We start from the raw sequence: 21659 nt of genomic DNA, 5'->3' as shown, positions 1-21659 counted from the left end.
CATCTAAAAAAAAAGAGAGAGAAAGAAGGGGCCAACTGTTTTAGGCTAAAAGAGATGCAAATATATAATAACCCAAGCAATACTTAGACATTATTTAGGTCCAACATTTTTAGCTATTTTTTGAAAAGGAGGTTAGAGTCCAGAGGCCTAAAGGAAAAGCATCCAGACAGACTTAGGGGCTGATTTGGGGTCAGAATGTGAAGCAGGTCACCACAGAGCAGAGCCCTATATGCACCTCCATTGTGATACTTGGGCATAGTTCCCCTGCTTATCTGTATATCCATCTGTCCATCCCACATACAAAACACTATGTATCTATACCATTATATGTGCCTGTGTGTATATATGTATGCACACTACATGTACAGGGAACCAAGAGCACTGCCCCAGGCCTAGCACTGGAGAAGAAAGCAATGCGTCACTAACATTACCTGCCCTTGTCGGAATTGTCTTTTGGGGAACTTTGGATATTCAGAGGTTCCTCCTGGGTTGAAGCAGGAAACAGTGACACTGGCACAAACCTCACCAGTGGCTTCCATTGAGGGTGGAAATTGATATGCTGAACTGTGAACTTCGTGGTCATTTGGACTCTGGAAATATCAACAGTAACAAAACAATGAGACAAACTGAAAGAAAAAGAAGCCACCATATTGAATTTTGCAGTGAAGTTATTCTGAAAATTCTAAACTAATTTGTGACATGTCATGAGATTATTAGTAGAAGATCAGTATTTAAAACAAGACTTTTGGGGGCACCTGAGTGGCTCAGTTAGTTGAGAAACTGACTTCGGCTCAGGTAGTGATCTCAGTGTCCTGGGACTGGGTCCCACGTGGGGCTCCCCACAAAACAGGGAGTCTACTTGTTCCTCCTCCCCCGCCCTCCCACTCATTCTCTGTCTCCCTCTCTCAAATAAAATAAATAAAATCTTTTTAAAAATAAAAAATAATAATACATTATATGATAATAAAAATATTAATTAAAAAAAGACCCAGGTTTAAAAAAACCATTATTTTATTGAAAATATACTTTGAACAATTGTGAATCTAGGCAATCATTGCATTAAACATTAAACATTAAACTTCCAGGGCGCCTGGGTGGCTCAGTTGGTTAAGCAGCTGCCTTCAGCTCAGGTCATGATCCTGGAGTCCCGGGATCGAGTCCCGCATCGGGCTCCTTGCTCTGCGGGGAGTCTGCTTCTCCTTTTGACCTCTCTACTCTCATGCTCTCTCTCTCTCTCTCTCTCTCGCTCAAATAAATAAATAATCTTAAAAAAAAAAAACATTAAACTTCCAGAAACAATTTAAAAAATTAATTAAAGACTTTGTACTGAATAAATCAATATCATTTTATTTTATTATCTATGAATAAATAAGTTTTTCAAATAATATTTAACTTCAAAATAATTAGATCTGGTCAGGTCCTTATCTTTTATTTTAAATATTTTACTAATTTGGAGGTAAGATTACATATCATCAATGATTATAATATGATATCTCTTTATTAAATATCCCCATGTTTCAAGCATATATAGGTACATCCTCTTATGATACACTACCACAGAGCTTCTATGAGATACAGAAATAATGTTTATACATTATCAGAGCTAAAAGGGACTGAACACCTACCTAAAGCTATCTCCGCCAGTTATTTTAGAAATAACAATACTGAGACTAAAGTGGTACAGAGACTCTCCCTTAATAACTCAGTTTAAAAAGTGCTCGCAATCCAATTTTCTCCTGAGTCTGAAGTCCATGCAGTTAAAACCACCACTGAAAAAACCCACAAAGACACACCGTGAATTAACAGTAACTCAGGGCACTATATAACAGAATGAATCAGAGTACAAGACAGAGATAAGAAAGATAAAGCATTTTGCAGTCTTTCGATATGCATTTGTTGGTGTCTGTCTTGCCTCAAGGATCTCACATTCTGTCACAGGGAATAGGCAAGGACAAAGCTCTACATATAATAAGAATATGTAATTACAAAAATAATAAAGCATTGTTATGTGTGAGGTGAGAATAACGGGAGATGAAGAAATCTGAGTCTAGCCAAATGGAGGCTAACTTTTGAGCAGGGAAGTGCTGAAAAGATGGGAATGACATCTTTCATGTTTTTATTTCTTCAGCTATGTGTCTAATACTTTCTTTGGTGATATGCCTACTCTTTATACTTGAATGTCTGAAATATTTCATAAATAATTTTTAAAATAATAAAAGAGAGGGTTCAATGAAGAAAGTCTTGAGGGGTGAAGCTTCTTCAAGACAAGTTAAAAGAAAGGAGAAATCTGAGATACAGTAAATCCAGAAGTTTGTTAAAATTCAGGAGAATCTTCCCTTACATCTATTACCCTACTGATCAGATGACAATTAGTCATATTAAAACCAATTACATGTGTAAACACTGGCCCATTAGATGGTCTTCACTGAAAATGAATGTAAGCAAGACTGTGATTAAATAAGGAAAACTGAGATAAAAATTACATACAATTAGACAATGTAAATGTTCATACAGTATATCACTTAGAAGAAATGAAGGTAACAGTGATACACTGTTACTGTAAATGAGAGGTCTGATACACCTGAGCTCTGTCAACAATACTGCATCTATTATTCACAAAAAACTAAGAAAATCAGGATCCATACCATTTACCTTGTGTTGTTATATTTCCTCAGTCTTCACAGTACTCAGATTGCCAAGGGCTAATGAACTTAGACAACTTAAATACACTTTATAAGCAAAATAAAATTGACTCACCAGGCCAATTTTTCAGGCTTCTTGCCTTGTTGGAAACCCAGTCCTTTCAAAGCGATGGGTCCTGTCTACTCCACGACGGAGTATCTATGACTCTGGAGTGAGAGCTAGCTATTGGTTGTGGGTTTTATTATAAATACCGGAGCACAAGAAGTATTTTTTTATATGTTAGTTTGCTTTAGATATAAATTTTTAAATTTTAGCTGTTGCAGCATTGGGAATAACATCAATTAGCTCATCTTGTCAGCTACTAATAGCCATAAAATAAAACTGAGGTGCATTAGCCATATCTATGAAGGAGAACTTTATGTTCTCTCTTTATACCTTTAAAAAAATTAACTTAAGATGTCAAATGTCCCTAAGGAAAAAAAAATAAAACCATCTAAACTGTCTTTATGCATGTGTGTGTGGTTTTGGGGTTTTTTCGGGAGAAGGCTTCGGGGGTTTTTTGTTGTTATTGTTTTGGGGTTTTTTGTTTTGGTTTGGTTTTTTTGCCTGTACTCTCCAGTTGATATTTTATTCCATTTGTCAAACTCTCCCTCAATGGGAAAAAACTCTCTCTCCATAACTGTTCAAATACCCAGTTGAAAAAAGAAAAATGTTTTAAATTTCATTTTAAATAATATTTGAGAGCATTTCTAAGCTTGACATTTTCTAGAGAAACTATAATATTAGCTGATGAATTTTCCTAAGAAATTTCCTTAAATTTTAATTGGTGTATTTTGGCATCATGAAGAACTAAAAAATCACAAGGAATTTAGAAATAATTTTGTGTGAGGGACAGGGGTCTCATTACTTAGGACCAACAGGAAAAGATCTCTTGCTTTTGAGGCACAAGTATCTTCCTTAAAAATCATTCATTCAATAAATATTTATTAAGCGACATGACTTTCTTAGTTGCTGCCTCTCTTCGGTGCAAAAATATGTTACTCCACACTTCTTTTCCTTTGGACTGTTTATTTCAAACTGCATTTGTATACTCCATATAGTTTTACATTTTTTTAAACATCACAGGCAATTTTGTTAAGATTTGCCTATTTACCAAAAAAATGCTATTATAAATATTACCTTACAAAGGGTTAACACTGGTATAAAAACAACTGTCTAAACAAACTGCATATAAATATAACAGAATCTCTTAGAGAGGAGCTTTCTTAAATCTAGGGGCTATATCCAGGATGACTCCTGATTTTCAAGGATTTTGGAAATATTTGAGTTCTAACAGGTCTAAAATCTGTACAAAAAAAACACTCAAGAAAACACAGAAAACCTTACACATTATACCCTAAAACTGGACATCAAACTTTCAAAAATAATTAAATCAAACTGAAGCAATTAAGACCATTAAACTTATTCTGAACTATGATTATAACATCATTTAAAATTTTGATTAGATTATGTTGACAGAAATTTGCACCCATTGTGGATTAATCAATGTTTGAAATAGTTTTTAAACTTAAAAACTATCACTATATCGGGGCACCTGGGTGGCTCAGTGGTTAAAGCCTCTGCCTTCAGCTCAGGTCATGATCCCAGGGTCCTGGGATCGAGCCCCATATCGGGCTTTCTGCTCGGCGGGGAGCCTGCTTCCCCCTCTCTCTCTCTCTGCCTGCCTCTCTGCCTACTTGTGATCTCTGTCTATAAATAAATAAATAAAATCTTTAAAAAATAAAAAAAATAAAAATAAAAACTACCACTATAGCACACAGGGGCATACCAAATGGATAGAAATACAAGATTTGTGATTGACAGTGAGTAGTTAAAAAGTTAATAGATTGAGTTCTCCTTAATAACTAGAGGTATTCATTCCTTTTTTTGAAGTTACAAAAGTTAATAGCATTTCTTATAAAGACTGAATATAAGACTCATAAAACAAGCTATCAAAATGGAAAAATAAATACTCACTGGCTGTTTTCCGAAGGGATTCAATATTCATTATATATTGTCCATGTTCTTTCTATTCTTGACCACTGACTACCACATGCTTAACTCCAGGAACAATTCCCAATTTGATCATTGCCTTCTATACCTGAAATCTTAAGAAATAATTGAGTTGATTGATAGTTCTGTGTTATCAACTATGATGCAACTAGGATGAACATGGGAATAAACCATCATTCCCCAGTATGGGACCCACCTAAGAAGAAAGAGTAGGGTGTAATTAATACAAAAAATAAAGAAAGGTGGTGTGCCTGTGTGGGTCAGTCAGTTGAGTGTCCAACTCCTGATTTTTGGCTCAAGTCATCTGGGGGTCATGAGATCAAGACTCATGTTGGGCTCAGCACAAAGTCTACTTGAGAGTCTCCCTTTTTCTCTCTCCCTTTGCCCCTCCCCCAACTCTCACACTCTCTTTCTTTCAAATAAACTTTTTTAAAAAATTAAAACAAACAAGAAAATGAATCTAGCCTCTGGAGCTATGACGACTTTCCTCCTGGGCCTCCACATAGTAAAATTCTCAAGCTGTAGGTCATATTACATTCTTCTACATTTTAGCAACATTCCTCATTTACCCTTTCTTCTGATTTTGGGGTCGTCTGCTTCTGATAAAATTCTGGAGCAGGTGACTTTACCATTGCTTTCTTTCCAATGAAGCATGGCCATCTTCCCTCCCACTGTTGGCATCCTCTCTAGGGATGCATAGCTCTCTGCTCATTAGGCTTTGACATTTTCAGAATTTCCTCCCTTGCTCTAAACCTTCCCTTCACTTCCAGAAAAATATGCCTGAGTTTACTTCCTCAGGGCCCTAACTCTGAAAGCTGGTGAATTTGATGTACTAATAGCTGTTAATATATTCACCAAGGTCTCCCGTCTTTCAGAAGGACACTAAGAAATTTAGTTAAAGGGAACTTGATTAAGCAGGGGACTTCCACCATCCTCATACTTAACTTCTGAGGAAGCCTCTGCTTTACATAGGTAGGAACGTTCTTGTTACTCATCAAAATCTAAGTGGCAATAGACTGTGGTTTAGAAATAATTGTCAATTTGAAAGTTAACAGTCAACATCCAGCAAGATCTCACAACAGTAGCATGGGAAGTTCCTGGTGAAAGATGGTATATGAAAGGGGGATGGGTGAGGTAGGTGGAGGGGTTTAAGAGTACCCTCAGTTTGATGAGCACTGAGTCATTTATGGAATTGTTGAATCACTATATTGTACACCTGCAACTAGTAGAACACTGTATGTGAACTATACTAGCATTATTTTTTTAAATGGTGTAGTAACATAAGTTTTTAAAAATGACTCTTACACAGTAAGTTATCAAAAACTAATTCAAAGGTAATTTTCTTTTAGGATAGATGTATCATTAACACTAATTGAGTAGTTAGAGATCGATCTAATTTAATATATCTCCATCTTCCAATGATACTGCTCAGACATGTAGGAGACCATCTATTCTAACGGTGCCATTTACAACTGAGGAAATCAAGACCCCAAGAGAAGTGACACAACCAACTTCATAATCGTGGTCAGACCCTCCCTGCTGTCTCTCATGCTAGGAGCCACTTATTTGTGCCAGCTCGGGATGGAGGGCAGACAGTCCAGTAAAGGGCCCATTACAACTCCTTCAGAAAACAAAGAGAAGCAAGTAAATCAAATCCCAGAGTCGGAAAGGGATAGAAAGATATCCCGGGAATGCTTATCCCTGGGCCTCGCAACAGACTAATTAAATTTGAGGGAGTGCTGTACTCTGTTTGGATGACTTATGTGTACCAAACTCTGAGAACCACTAGTTTAGGAAATGTTTTAAAGAGAATTCTCTGAAACATTTAGGAAGAAATATTTTTTGTGTGGAAAAATGACCCAAAATGTTCAAACTATGTGGCTAATCTGTATTTATTCATTCAACATATGCCAGGCATTATGCTAGATGTTAATGAACAATCTCTCAGCCCTCTTGAAGCCATACCAGAGGGTGTGTGTATGTGTGTGGTTTAACCCTTTCCAAAGACTTCTCATAAATGTATTCACCATTTTTAGCTTAACAATTCTAATTTGAATCAACTAAAACAGTATCATCATTTTAGATTCTAAAATATACTAGCAATGAGGTGTTCCTCGGTGGCTCAGTCATTAAATGTCTGCCTTTGGCTCAGGTCATGATCTCAAGGTCCTAGGATGGAGCCACCCATTGGGCTCCCTGCTCAGCAGGAAGCCTGTTTCTCCCTCTCCCACTCCCCCTGCTTGTGTTCCCTCCCTGTGTGTCACTCTGTCGAATAAATAAATAAAATCTTTAAAAAACAAAAATAAAAACTCATTTTTTAAAAACTAAAAAAATAAATAAAATATACTAGCAATGAAAACATTATGAAAAACGAGAGAAACGGGGGAAGTGATTTGTCCCAACAAGCAGGTAAACATGACGCCTGCCAAAAAACGACTCTCAGGCCTCTAGGCTATAAAAACCTATGTGAATGAAATGTTTTAATAGCATTGAACTTTGATGATAATGTCAGCAAACACGTGATATTATACTGGAAATGACTATAAAATTAGGCTTTTTTTCCAGACTGGCTACATGTTTGACACACTGCTAGTTATCCCTAATTACCATTCTCTTTTTCATGTTCCTAGTAAGTAAACCTCAAAATTTTTAGCAGGGCACTTGCCTACCAACGATAAAGGCTACCTTACCCAACTACCCATGTAGCAAGGTGTGACCTTAAGACTAAATTCTGGCCCAAGGCACAAAAGCAGAAGAGAGGAGTGCAACTTCTGGGTTGTGTCCTTAAGAGCAAGGGGTATGCCTTTTTTCCCCCTTTCCCTTCCCTTTTGTCTGAATGCAGATCAGTGAGTGACCATCCCAGACACAGAGATTAGGGTGATACTCTGTGTCCAGCAGAGCAGCTAGTTGAAACAAACTCTGCACCCCTAAATCCCTAATAATGGAAAGCTGTAGCACCCTAGACTTCTATCACAGTTGAATTATGTCATTAGTAATATTCTATCTGATGATGATATGGAGACATTACCTCAATTTGGCCCTGGAGCACCATAACCACAGAATTGATAAAATTTCACAAGTTCATTTGCATCTACAATTTATTTTGATAGCCTACAGAGGAGTAAGTAATTTCTGATATTTGTGTAATAACTGGAATGTTCCATTTTCAGAATGCCTAATTAATTAAAGAGTTGTGAGACCTAATTTCCAAATAGCAAAAACATATGCTATTGTGAAACCCATACGATCTCTACTTTGTCAAAGGACACTTGTTATGCAGGAATTACTCAAGAAGACAGAGCAGGACACACTTGGTTTAATATGCCAGGAGTGTATGGGTAAATCCAGGATTGTCACTCTGCCCAACACCCCGGGGTGCTTTTGCATCTTAGGTTATAAAAATGGTGACTCTTAACAGCTGTGTTTCAAATCATCTTCATGGTCACACATTCTATCCCTGGGTATACTTCACAGTGAAGGATAGTCCCTGTAAAGACTCCTCAACTTCTGGTGGGTTTTCAGCCACAAGAATTTGGAAACCTTTGTCAGTTAATCAAGTAATACAAAGCATACAAGAAGTGCTTTGTATTGGGGTGCCTGGGTGGCTCAGTGGGTTAAAGCCTCCACCTTCGGCTCAGGTCGTGATCTCGGAGTCCTGGGATTGAGCCCCGCATTAGGTTCTCTGCCCAGCAGGGAGCCTGCTTCCCCCTCTCTCTCTGCCTGCCTCTCTGTCTACTTGTGATCTCTGTCTGTGAAATAAATAAATAAAATCTTTAAAAAGAAATAAACAAATAAATAAATAAAAAGAAGTGCTTTGTATTTGTTCACTCTTTAGCCAAAAGAACGCGGTGGTTTCTTTCAAATTCATCTATTAATACTATACCAAATAGCTTTACTGTCATCCACCGTAAGACTCAACTTAAATTTCACTATGGTGTGAGGTCAATTCAAATACTTTTGGCCCACTGATTGGCTAAGTCCAGTCCATTCTCTGATTTTCGGCAATTTTTAGGCAAAAGGATAATTTTCGTTCATATTTATTATTTGATTGACACAGTAACTAACAAACCAGACAGGAGATTTAAAAATAGAGTGTAGTCAGTAATATTATATTTAATAATTATAGCAACTAACAAACTAGACAAGAAATTTAAAAATATAGTGCAGTTAGTTGAATTATTTATTCAACTAATTTAAATGTATGAAAAAATCATTATAAAAATGTACCAAAGGTCCAAAGAAATTTTTCAAAAACCCTTTCATATTAGTATTTGGTCTATCAGTGCTTTGTATAAAATCATTAAATACAGAAGTTTTAAAAAAGGAAAGTCTTACGTATTCTCTTATAGGATTATAAACATAAGAGTGGTTCTTCTTTTTAACTCAATTCAATATCCAATATATATGACAGATGTCATCTCAACAAATTAAAATTAATGAAGGGATATTTAGGTAACATCTTAGAACAAAAATATTATTATTACTACTCAAAATAGAAACAAGCAACAGGGGGCACCTGGGTGGCTTAGTCCACTGAGTGTCGGCCTTAAGCTCAGATCATGATCCCAGGGTCCTGGGATCAAGCCAGCGCTGGGCTCCCTGCCCAGTGGAGAGACTGCTTCTTCCTCTCCCTCTGCCCCTCCCTCCCACTCCATGCTTTCTCTCACTTTCATTCTATTTCAAATAAATAACTAAAATCTTTCTTAAAAAAGACACAACTGTCTGATCCGTATCAGTGATTTTTTTCTAATCCACATTATACTAGATTCCATTCTAAGTCTACTTAAAAACGTCAAATGTGTTTTTATTGGTAGAATATTGGGGAGTTTTATTCATTCTGCAAATGTTTATTGAGAATGTACTACTACAAAACATTTTTCTGGGCAATGGGGATTTATACAATAATAAATGAAACAGACAAGCACTTGTCCTATTAGAGTTCACATTCTAGTCTTATCACAGTTTGTCATACATGCAACATTTGACTTATAAATTTCAAAGTTGGTTGAGATAATAGTTGTGTTTCATTGTGACTACTACTCTACTTTTATAAATGTATGTAATCATGTTTGAGTTAAAAGGACCCTAGACATTTAGGACAAACTCCAACAAATGAAAGTGAAATCTTACTCCAGCCTCTGTGTGCCATTTGCAGGGATCAGGAATTCATCCACTTTCCAGGGTTCAATACTCCTTTCTGGGTTGACTCACCTGCTACATCATTCTTCTCTATGTTGAGTCATAGTCTTCCTCTCAATAGCTTCAACTTGCTTACCCTGGTTCTGCTCTCTAAAGAGATAAATGAAGTACATCAAATTCTTCTCCTAAATAAGACTTAATTATTTTGCCACCTCACCATGTCCCTTCTTCTTCTTCTTCTTCTTTTTTTTTTTTTTTTTTAATCTACTTCTTAAAAGGCAAAAGTTACTCTCGGATTATTTTTAATGTGTTAAAGGTTTACAAAAAAGCACCATAGCACCATCTGTTGTTGCAAAATGTCACTGCAACTTCCTAAACAGGTCTTCAACACCTGCATCCGTGATCTGGAGCCAAATGGCATATGATTTCTCACTTAGGATGTGTAATGGGCATATGGACGTTCAATGTAATATTCTTCAATCTCTTTGTGTACTTGAAATATTTATAGTTTAAAAAACAGCATGGCTAGGACATAACAGGTGTTATACAAATGAGCACACAATAAAGCTTGAAGGGTAAGCAGGGGCTAAACTTACTTGAGGTCTCATGGGTTATGCTAAGTTTCAGTGATTTTCTTCTCTGCAAGGACCATCAACATTGATTTAAGCCTGTCAATTTCCAAGAATTCTAAATAACAGAATCCAAATTTGTAAGCTTATTACAATCTGCATTGCTATTTTCTTTTTATGAATGTTCTCCAGCATTTCAGCAGAAAGCAGACACAAGTAAATGTTTACTCAAAGTAGTTTATTGGGTGCCTTTACAAGATTACTTCAAAAAGGAGTAGAAAACAAATTTTTAATTGAAAACAGTAATAACATCTTTATGTTACTTAAATATCAAAATGATTTGAAGAGAAAATGAAATGAAAATAATTTTATGCAATCTAAAATGTGGTGATACACAAATGTATTTATTATACCTTTGCCATGTAGATGTCCTTTCTCTATTACATATGGAATTTGTGTATTGAAGACTAAAAGTTTGCAATAATAAAAGACTGTATTCACACTTGGTAACTTTTTATTTAATCATAGCAGGTTTCCAACATAAATTTTCTTGAAAAGTGTACTAAGAACTCAATAAAATAGAGACTCTCTACATTAAATGGCCAGATCTAATAAATGGTAATATTAAATCTAAATTTTGTTTTAGGGGTAAAATTCATGATCGTTATGATAGCTGAACCAGTCATTAAGTAAATCTGGTTTGAGAAATGGTTATTTTGGCAGTGTTATACATTGGTGGCTATTGGCCATAGAATCACTCATGTCACTAATAATAGATATAGGTTCTGAGGTTGGAGTGATGATAGTGGATGTTAGGATTTAATTTGCAGGCACCTAACTACAGTTGCAATGGAAGAGGTCATTATGAATTTGTTGTTTTTGTCAAGCAGGACTGATGGTGTGACTTACTGGATTTCCTACCAGTACAGGCAGCACTGGTTTGGAGGAGTAAGTAATGGATGGCTTTGAATCACATGTCTACAGAAATTATAGTGCTTATAGATTCAGGTGATGGGTCACTGAAGGGTTCGGTGAAGTTCTGTCTGTTGTATTAGTACATACAGTAGGAAGGGACTGTAGAAATGGTGGCGCACAGAGATGGTATTGGACTGTAGGACGGACTGTTGCAGGGCTCTCTATCAGGAAATTTCAGTAGAAGCTGTGGTACTGGCATGTTTTATGAATGTAATGCTATTATTGTGGCTAAGGACTTATTTGAAAGGGTGGGGGAGGGGCTAACCATATCATGAAAGTAGATGACTTAAAATTCATGGTTGCACTTTCCATTAACAGGTAATATCAATTATAGAGATTATACATTCAGCTAAAGTCAAGTCATTATGGTGTGACTGGAAAGTCTGTTGAGTTGCTAGCGTGTGTTTTATGATATTTATACTTGGTGGCAGTGGAGCTGAAGATGATGTTTTAGTTGAGTCAGAAAACAGACTAGATTCAGTCACTGAAGCAGAGGTAGCTATGACAAATAATGCAAATTCAATTGAGGAGCAGAGAGTAGTGTCTAGAGATCCTGTTAAACTGATGGTGATTATAGGTTTATTTGAAATGGGAGCAAGTCAGATCTGACTAAGTTTTTAGAGGATTTATGTAGTTGTACCTTCAGCAATGGTGGGAGGGATTGCCAATATAGATTAGAAAGAGCTAAACTGGTATTGCAATCTAACAGAATATTCAGCAAAAGTGAGAGCAGTCACAGATTCAGTTACTAAGACCCTGGTAGAAATGACTGTGGGTGCAACAGCAAGTGTGGTAATGCAATCATCTGAAAGACGATGCTTGGAATTCCGGGGGTAGGTTCAGATGAATAAAAGGTGCTCCCAGTTGTGTTGGTGGTATAAGATGAAGTGGTGACTGCTCTGGTGGTTAAAGCTTCAGGAAGAGCAATAGTGGTGGCCACTGTGGTTCTAGCCTCAGTGGCAGTACTGGCAGTCATTGTGGCAGTAGGTTCAGTGACAGTAGTGGCTATTGTGGTGGTGTGTTCAGCGGAAGCAGCAGTACTGGCTGTGGTGGTTGCAGCCTCCATGGTAGTACTCCTCATCATCATAGTAGCAGTTCAGTTGAAGTGGTGGCAATTCCAGTGGCTGTAGGTTCAGGAGACTGGTATAAATTGTAATGGTGACTGTAGTGGTTGTAGATTCATTGGAACCTGTTGTAATTGCACCAGTGGTCATGCTGGCAGGTGCCACAGTAGTTGGTTAAGATGAAATGGTGGCTGTTATGGTTGTTCTAGGTTCAGGAGAAGTAGCAGTGGTGGCTGTGGTGGCTGCAGCTTCAGTGGTAGTACTGGCAGTTGTTGTGTTAGTTAAGATGAAGTGGTAGTTCTGGTGGTTATAGGTCTCATAGAAGCACTAGTGGTGGCCATGGTTATTGTAGGTTCAGGAGAGATTGTTGTGGTGGCCATGGTGGTTGTAGCCTCAATGGTAGCACTAGCAGTAGTTCTGGTTGTCTGTTCAGATGCTGTAGTGGTAGCTGCTGTGGGAGTTCCAAGTTCAGTAGAGACAATGTTTGTGTCTGTGGTGGTTGCTGGTTCATCAGAAGTCATAATGATGGCCGTGGTGGTTACAGGTTCAGTAGAAGTTTAAGTGGTGGCCATGATGGTCATAGCCTCAGCAGTGGTAGTGCTGGCAGTGGTTGTGGTAGTAGGTTCAGATGATGTAATGACTGGAGCGGTGGTTGTAGATTTGGTAGAGGCAGTATTGGTGGCTATGATAGTTGCAGGGTCATTAGAAGTTGTAGTGGTGGTGTGGTAGTTGTATGTTCGGTAGAAGTTATAGTGGTGCATGTAGTGGTGTTTGGTTCAAAGAAGTTATACTGGTGTCTGCAGTGGTTGTAGCCTCAGTGGTAGTGCTGGCAGTTACTGCAGTAGTCTATTCAGATGCTACAGTGGCTTTTGCTATGGTGGTAAGTTTGGTAGAACCAATAGTGGCAGCTATGGTGGATGTAGGTTCATTAGAGGTTGTACTGGTGGCCATGGTGATTGTAGGCTCGGTAGAAGTTATAGTGGCCCTGGTGGTTGTGGTCTCAGTAGTAGACATAGTGGTGGCTACAGTGGTTGTAGGTTTATTAGAGGTTGTAGTGGTGGCTCTGGTGATTATAAGTTCGGCAGAAGTTATAGTAGTGGCCATGGTGGTAGTAGGTTCAGTAGAAGTTGTAGTGGTGACTGTGATATTGTACATTCAGCAGAGGATGTAGTAGTGGTCATGGTTGTATTAGATTCAGTAGAGGTTGGAGTGGTGGCCATGGTGGTTTTAGGTTCAGTAGAAGTTACAGTGGTGTCCATGGTGGTTGTAGTCTCAGTGGTAGTGCTGGCAGTTATTGTGGTGGTTGGTTCAGATGCTGTGGTGACTGTTGTTGTGGTGACAAATTCAGTAGAGATAATAGTAGTGGCTGTGGTGGTTGTAGGTTCAGTAGAAGTTGTAGTGGTGGCCCATGGTGCTTGTAGCCTCAGTGGCAGTGCTGGCAGGTATTGCAGTGGTCAGTTCAATGCTGAGGTGGCTGCCGGGGTAGCTGTAGGTTCCGTAGAGACAACAGTGGTGGCCGTAGTGGTGGTAGGTTTGGTAGCAGTTGTAGTCATGGCTGCGGTGGTTACAGAATCAGTAGAGGTTGTAGTGGTGGTTGTGGTGGTTGTAGGTACAGTAGAAGTTGTGGTGGTCTTGGTGCTTGTAGTTTCAGTAGAAGGGGTAGTAGTGTCTGTGGCAGTTGTAGCCTCAGTGGCAGTGCTGGCAGGTATTGCAGTGGTCAGTTCAGATGCTGAGGTGGCTGCTGGGGTAGCTGTAGGTTCCGTAGAGACAACAGTGGTGGCCATAGTGGTGGTAGGTTTGGTAGCAGTTGTAGTCATGGCTGTGGCGGTTGTAGGTTCAGTAGACCTCACAGTGGTATCTTTGGTGCTTGTAGCCTCAGTGGTAGTGCTGGAAGTTATTGTGGTAGTCGGTTCAGATGAAGTGGTGGCTGTAGTGGTTGTTGTCGGTTCAGTTGAGGTGGTATTGGTGGCCGTGGAGGTTGTAGGTTCAGCAGAGTTTGGAGTGGTGGCCATGGTGGCTATAGATTTGATAGAGGTGATAGTGGTGGGCCTGGGGGTTGCAAGTTTGGAAGACTCTGTGGTGGTTGCAGACTCAGGGGTCGTGCCAGCAATTGTTGTGAGAGTTGGTACTGATGATGTGATGGCAGCTGTGGTGGATATAGGTTCAGTAGTGGTGGCTGTGGTGGTTGTAGGTTTAGTAGAAGTTGTGCTGGCTGTGGTGGCTGTAGTTTCAGTAAAAGTTTTAGAGGTAGCCTTGGAGGTTGTAGGTTCTGCAGAAGTTATGGTGGTGGCCATGGTAGTTGTAAGATCAGTAGATGTTGTAATGGCAGCTGCAGTTGTACTAACCTCAGTGTTAGTGCTGGAAGTTTTTGTGTTAGTGAGTTCAGATGATATGATGGCTGCTGTGGTAGCTGTCGACTTAATAGAGAGAGTACTGGTGGCTATGATGGTTGTGGGTTCTGTAGAGGCAGCAATGGTGCCCATGGTAGTTGTAGCTTCAGTGGCTGTGCTGGCAATCTTTGTGGTAGGGAGTTCAAGTGAATTGGTAACTGTAGCTGTGGTTGTAGGTTCAGTAGAAGCAGTACTAGTGGCTCCTGTGGTTTTCCCCTTAGTGGAATTGCTGGGAGTCACTGTGGTATTTGGTTTTGTTGAAGTGTTTGCTCCTGCCATTGTTTTATGTTCAGTAGAAGTGGTAGAAGTTGTAGTGATAGCACTAGTTGGTTCTGTTGAAGTGCTAGCAGTGGTCATAGTGATGGTAGTTGAATCAGATGTTGTGGTTGAATCCATTACAGTAATAGGTACTATAGTTTCAGAACTAGTAGATGAGCTCGTCCCATTGTTTTGAGGGAGCTGAATAATGGATGCATTATTATTTTTCCTATTATACACTAGACATTCTATGAGTACTCCGATGGTGGTTGTTAGAGCACAGGCTAAGAGACAAGCCAGGAAGATTCTCCAAAGAGACCAGTCACTGAAGAAATTCCATGTTACCTGGAAAGGACTTACATAAGATTACTACAAATGAAACCAAATGTTTCAAGCAAAACTAATGCCTTCAATAATCCTTTTTATATATAAATCATTTCATTTAAAGGATGTATAAACATAAGAAACTATCTTAATAGTATCAGTAAGAAATAGTGACTTAAATTTCAGTTTTTATTTAGGAAAAGACTTTGTCCTTATACTGTATTTAATATAGGAACAAAGAAACTTTCGCTGTCCTTATATTGTATTTAATATAGGAACAAAGAAACAAACCTTTCCTGCTTTCTTTGCATATGGCTGCATTTCAAACTAAGAAAAATATTAAATGTCTTCTTGGAAATTCCTTATTCTTTCCACTGTCAAAAGAACTATCTATACATATGTGGATGCCTGCTGTAGACTGATTTCAGGGACTCCAAAGATCTGATTAAATTTTCTTCCACTTTGGGTCTTTCATAAATTTGTCTGCATTGGAGCCTTCTACTTTAACAGCATTAATTAAAGCCTTATCAAATTTTCTGGCTAACTTTTCATACCAGTTAGTATTTAGCAGCATGAAATTCAGGGCTAAAAATATTTACAAAATCCATTTTCTGCTAACACCAGCTATTTTCACTTGATAAGATGTTTCTGCAATCCTAGTCTTTCATCTATAAAAATTTATATAATAAAATAAGAATAAGGAATAAGTATCAGTAAATTTACTTTTGTAAATTCTGATGTATCATGCATACATGATTTGTTATTGTAGAGGAAATACTGCATAGTATTAAAACATGTAAGTCTTGAGATCAGAGAGCCTTGAATTTAAATCCCACACCTCTAATATCCTGAGCAAGCTTCTTAATTTGTCTAATTATCAGCTTGACTTATATCAAAATTGATGATAATAATATCTACTTCAATGTGTTGTTGAGAAAATCTGAATAAGAAATATCCTCTATAGGGGTACCTGGGTGGCTCAGTGGGTTAAGCCACTGCCTTCGGCTCAGGTCATGATCTCAGGGTCCTGGGATCGAGTCCCGCATCTGGCTCTCTGCTCAGCAGGGAGCCTGCTTCCCTCTCTCTCTCTGCCTGCCTCTCTGCCTACTTGTGATCTCTCTCTGTCAAATAAATAAATAAAATCTTTAAAAAAAAAAAAAAGAAATATCCTCTATAATAAAAAATATCCTCAAAATATCTTTTGCAGAAGGCAGTAAACTGTAGTAATTACAAGCATAGGTATTGGAGTCTAACAGATTCAGGTTTAAATTTTAACTCTACCTTTCACTGGATAGATGTTGGCATTTGGAAATTAGCATTATGCAAAGCCTTGATGCTCTCACATGGATAACATCATCTATTTCATAGGGTTGATATAAATGGTAAATAATGAAACTGTATGGGTAACATTTTCCTAGCACTTACTAAGTATTCAAAGAAACGTTTGGTTTCTCTAGTTAGCTCATTATTATCCCTATTCCCTTGACTGAAAAAAGACGACTAAAGGAAACACAGAGTAGAAGTCTTTACAACATGCAGAGTAGCTCTTAAATGTCCCAAAATATGAGACTCTGTTTCAGACAATAAACCCCAGTTTGGGTGTTGTGAGTGATGCTCACAGGCAATCAGTGATGCTCAAAGGCACTGAGTACCAAGGCTGAGGGAATTCAGGGCACCAAATAAGAGAGCGCGAAGATAAATGGTATCTCTTGCCTCATGTTCTCTAGGCCTTAGAAAGAAATCAAAGGTGAAGGAAAGGAAGGCCTATACTCATTTCTTAGATTGAAAGGCAATTACCATTATTTTTTGTTTAAACCTTTAAAAAGAGGAATAAGATTAATAGAAACTAATCTAAAACAGACTTCAGACCTGTGTTCCAGGAGCTATTATTGCCACTAACTAGGTATGTTACAAACATTAAAAACTTCCGGGACCACCGTGTTGCCCATCGATAACTAAGTAAATGTATCTAAACTAACTTTCAGCTTCTGGAATCATCAGAGACACATTCTCTAAGTAATTCTTATATATAAAAAGCATTCTTCCACAATGTCTTTTGACATAAGGGGGTTTATCTTCTCATAATTTACCACAGTTTCTTCAAACTATCTCTACAGTAGGATTAATCTAATTAATTAATTAATTGATCAGGGTATAGTCCAGAGTGAGAAGCACTCAAACTGACAAGCATCATCAGCAATCATCAAAACTAAGTTTTGTCTTGTGAGAAAAGATCAGACCTCAGTGTGAAAAAAAGAATAACAAAATGAATCAGGAATATAGGAAATCCGCTTTGGGAACCAAACCAGAAGTGGTGCTAACTGGTTTCTGAGTCAAGGCTGAAAACACATGAGGTCAAAACCAGAAGGCTAAGAGAAGGCCCGCAGTTAGGCTCAGAGGCAGGAAGGAAAGGAGAGTGAGACCCACAGACTAGGTCCTCAGAGCCTTAACACATGACTTCATCTTCCACAGAGCAAGAGTTAAAATGTCTCACTGTCAGTGCAGTTGTTGACATCATCTACTCAGCCTTCCAAATAAGGGAGCCCAAAACTTTGCTTTATTTCCTTCCTTTGAGACTCATATATTTTCTTTAAACTCTGTATATGTTCTTTTATTCCATCAAGATCATTAGCTCTTTAAATGAAGACCTCCATAAATCCATCTCTTTTGCATTCCCTCTCAGTGACTTTACATGTTCAAAGAATGTTGTAGATTTCCAGAAGAATGGTGATAATGTTAATGATTGGATGCTTTTCCTCCAAAATATTATTAGATCAAGAGTATTTCCATGTTGATTACATCAAAACCTGGAGAAAGTGTTTCCCCAAACATTACCTGACAATGTTGGAATTCTCTGTTTGGAGATTCTGAGCGTCCAAGGGTCCCTGTGTTAGTGCAGACACCAGTTAAATCAGTACCAACATCACCAATTACATCAGCTGATGTTGGAAACTGACATGACGAACTGTGAGCTTCATGGTTTCTTGGGTTGAATGACTGTGCATAGAAAAGAATGGAAAAAAAAAAGAAGCTATTGTATTTGATGCCTCAGGCAAAATACTCTGACAAATATAAATCAGACCGTTGAATATTATGACATATTTGACCAAATAAGATCATTTGAAACCTGATTAAAGAACAAAAGAATATATTCATTATATTATTCTCAAAACATGGAAATCTAGTTATGTCATCCTAAGTTATATTTAATTATTTTATAAAATTATTGAAGCAAAATCCAGGAACAGGCATTATCTTTTATCCTCATCATATTTAATACATTTGTTAAATATCATTACATTGCAAGTTAGTATAGGGAGATCATATTTTTAAAAGTCCCACTATTAATATTCTAGAGACCTTAAGGCTTCTTTTTTTTAAAATTATGTTATAAGATGTGGTCCATATACACAATGGAATATTACTCAGCCATCAGAAAAGATGAATACCCAACTTTTGCATCAACATGGATGGGACCTGGGACCGGAGGATATTATGCTGAGTGAAATAAGTTGAGCAGAGAAAGTCAATTATCATACGGTTCCACTTATTTGTGGAACATAAGGAATAGCACGGAGGACATTAGGAGAAGGAAGGGAAAAATGAAGGGGGACAAATTGGAGTGGTGATAGAGACCTTGAGGCTTATCAAAACAACTCTTTTGAGAAAACTAGTATCTACAGAGGTGAAGTGAGATTCTGGATTTAGTAAACTGCAAAAAGCCACTTTTTCCACTGCAATTAAACAACAAAACAAAACAAAGGGAGAGCTTTGAAAAAATTGAAATTAGATTATCTAAAATTAGGGACGCCTGGGTGGCTCAGAGGGTTGGGCCTCTGCCTTCGGCTCAGGTCATGATCTCAGGGTCCTGGGATCAAGTCCCACGTCGGGCTCTCTGCTCAGTGGGGAGCCTGCTTCCTCCTCCACCTCTCTCTGCCTGCTGCTCTGCCTACTTGTGATCTCTCTCTGTCCATGAATAAATAAAATCTTAAAAAAAAAAAGATTATCTAAAATTAAAAAATAGATAAAAAATAAAATAAAATTTTAAAAAGGAAGGAGCTTTTCCAAAGTGATCTAACATCATAGACCATCTTCTTGTCTGGGGGCATTTGTGGATTCTGAGTATGAGCCTGAGGTTCTGACTACCAAAAGAGGTCAACATAATTTTTGGTATTCATGTGAGGCTGACATAACATATTTGAAAATAAAGGAGCCCCAAAGCAAGGCCTTTTTAATGTTCTGGGATAGCTCCAGAGGCTAGGGGCCTGGGACAGAAAGGCAGAATAAAATCTATAGCAGTATCATAGTGAACAGAAGAGAAAGTCATTCTAGAAGAAGGAGACTTAACACTTAACAAACACAAGACTGGTTTCCCCTCTTAGGATAGTTGTCGGATATTGAGGCTTTCTGGCATAGAAACCTAACAGATTGACTGTGAATCCTTTGAAGGTCAGTCTCTCAAAAATGTAGGTACAAATATTCTCTAAACAAAATAGTAGTAAATTAAATCCAAAAATACATAAAAATATAAAAATTTCACAGCCACTTACGATAAAATTTCTCAGCAAACTAGTAATAGATGGATCTTCCATAATCTGATAAAGAATAGCTCCATGAATCTTAAAGCTAATGTTATAATTAATGATGAAATATTTCACGCTTTCCCCCTTAATTTGGGAAAAAAATGCATGATACTCACTTTTATCACTTCCATTCAATATTACACTGGAGGTCTTAGTGCATTAGGTTAAGAAAACAACATGTTTTAAAATTTGAAAAAAAGGATAATGATATAACCGAGTTTACAGAAAATCTGAAAGAATCTACAAAGAAATATAATGAATTAATGAGATCACTGGATACAAGGTAAGAATATAAAAATCAATTGGATTTCTATAAAATAGCAAGAAAACATTTGAAATTGAACTTAATGTGCCATTTAAAACAACACAAAAAGCATCTAGAAATAAATCTAAACATAAAAGTACTTAATCTCTACATTAAAACCTCAAATCATTGTTAATAAAAATTAAAGAAGACCAGTATAAAAGAAAAAGCAAGCCATGTTCATGGATTTGAAGAATTTCAGTATTATGATATATATTTTCACAAATTAAATGCTGATTCAATGATCTCCCAGTCAAAACTGCAGAAGTATTTTAATAGAGATCAACAAGCTGATTCTAAAAATTTCTATAGAAATGCAAAGGATCTTGAATAGCAAAGATAACTTGAAGAGCAATGTTTAAGTTCTACCAAATTTCAAGATTTATTATAAAGCTAGAGTAATCAAGACAGTGTAGTAGTGGTACAAGAGCAAACAGAACAATGGAACAGATAAGAGTCCTAAGACAGACCTACACATACATAGTCTTTTGATTTACAAAAAAAGCTTCATGTTCAGTAGAGACAAGATGACCTTTACATCTGTACAGCAAAAAATCTCCATATTGAAAAACAATGTTTAACCCTACTTCCTGACACATATAAAAATGAATTTTAAATGGATCATAAACCTAAATGTGCAACTGAAATGATCAAGCTTCCAGATAAAAACATAGGACCTTTTTAACTGAGTTTCTTGACACTACAAAGACATAGTGAAAGACTCACAAGGCTAGAAGGTCCATGAAGAACATCTTCAGGGGAAGGGAGTGCTGATCTGGAATCAAGAGAACAATTTCTCTGCCTTGTAATTTCCTTGTTAGGGCAAGGGACAAAAATATTTTTCCTCAAGAAAATGTAATTTTCCATTCAAATCTGTACTGATCTCAGCACATTTCCATGGCTGTTCCCAATATCAAGGTCTTTAATCAGGCATGCAGTTACATAAAAGACAACCATAAGGGGCACCTGGGTGGCTCAGTGGGTCAAGCCTCTGCCTTGAGTCATGCCATGACCCATGACTCAGCTCGGGTCATGATCTCAGGGTCCTGGGATCGAGTCCCGCATTGGGCTCTCTGCTCAGTGGAGAACCTGCTTCCTCCTCTATGTCTCTCTCTGCCTGCCTCTCTGCCTACTTGTGATCTCTCTCTGTGAAATAAATAAATAAAATCTTTAAAAAAAAAAAAAAGACAACCATAAATGCACAGCACTGAATTGTTTCTTCTAAAAATATAAACAATAGTCAAATAATATAATATATGATTAAATTCTAAATATTTCATCTGAATACAATTCTTTACCAAAAACAGAAATTCATAAAAAATTAAAGAGGCCAATCTGAAGGATTTGCTAGTTTGCTG

Source organism: Enhydra lutris, unplaced genomic scaffold (assembly GCF_002288905.1).
Source record: "Enhydra lutris kenyoni isolate GAN:26980312 unplaced genomic scaffold, ASM228890v2 scaffoldscaffold8, whole genome shotgun sequence".
NCBI classification, from domain to species: Eukaryota; Metazoa; Chordata; class Mammalia; order Carnivora; family Mustelidae; genus Enhydra; species Enhydra lutris.
This window is presented reverse-complemented; position numbering follows the sequence as displayed.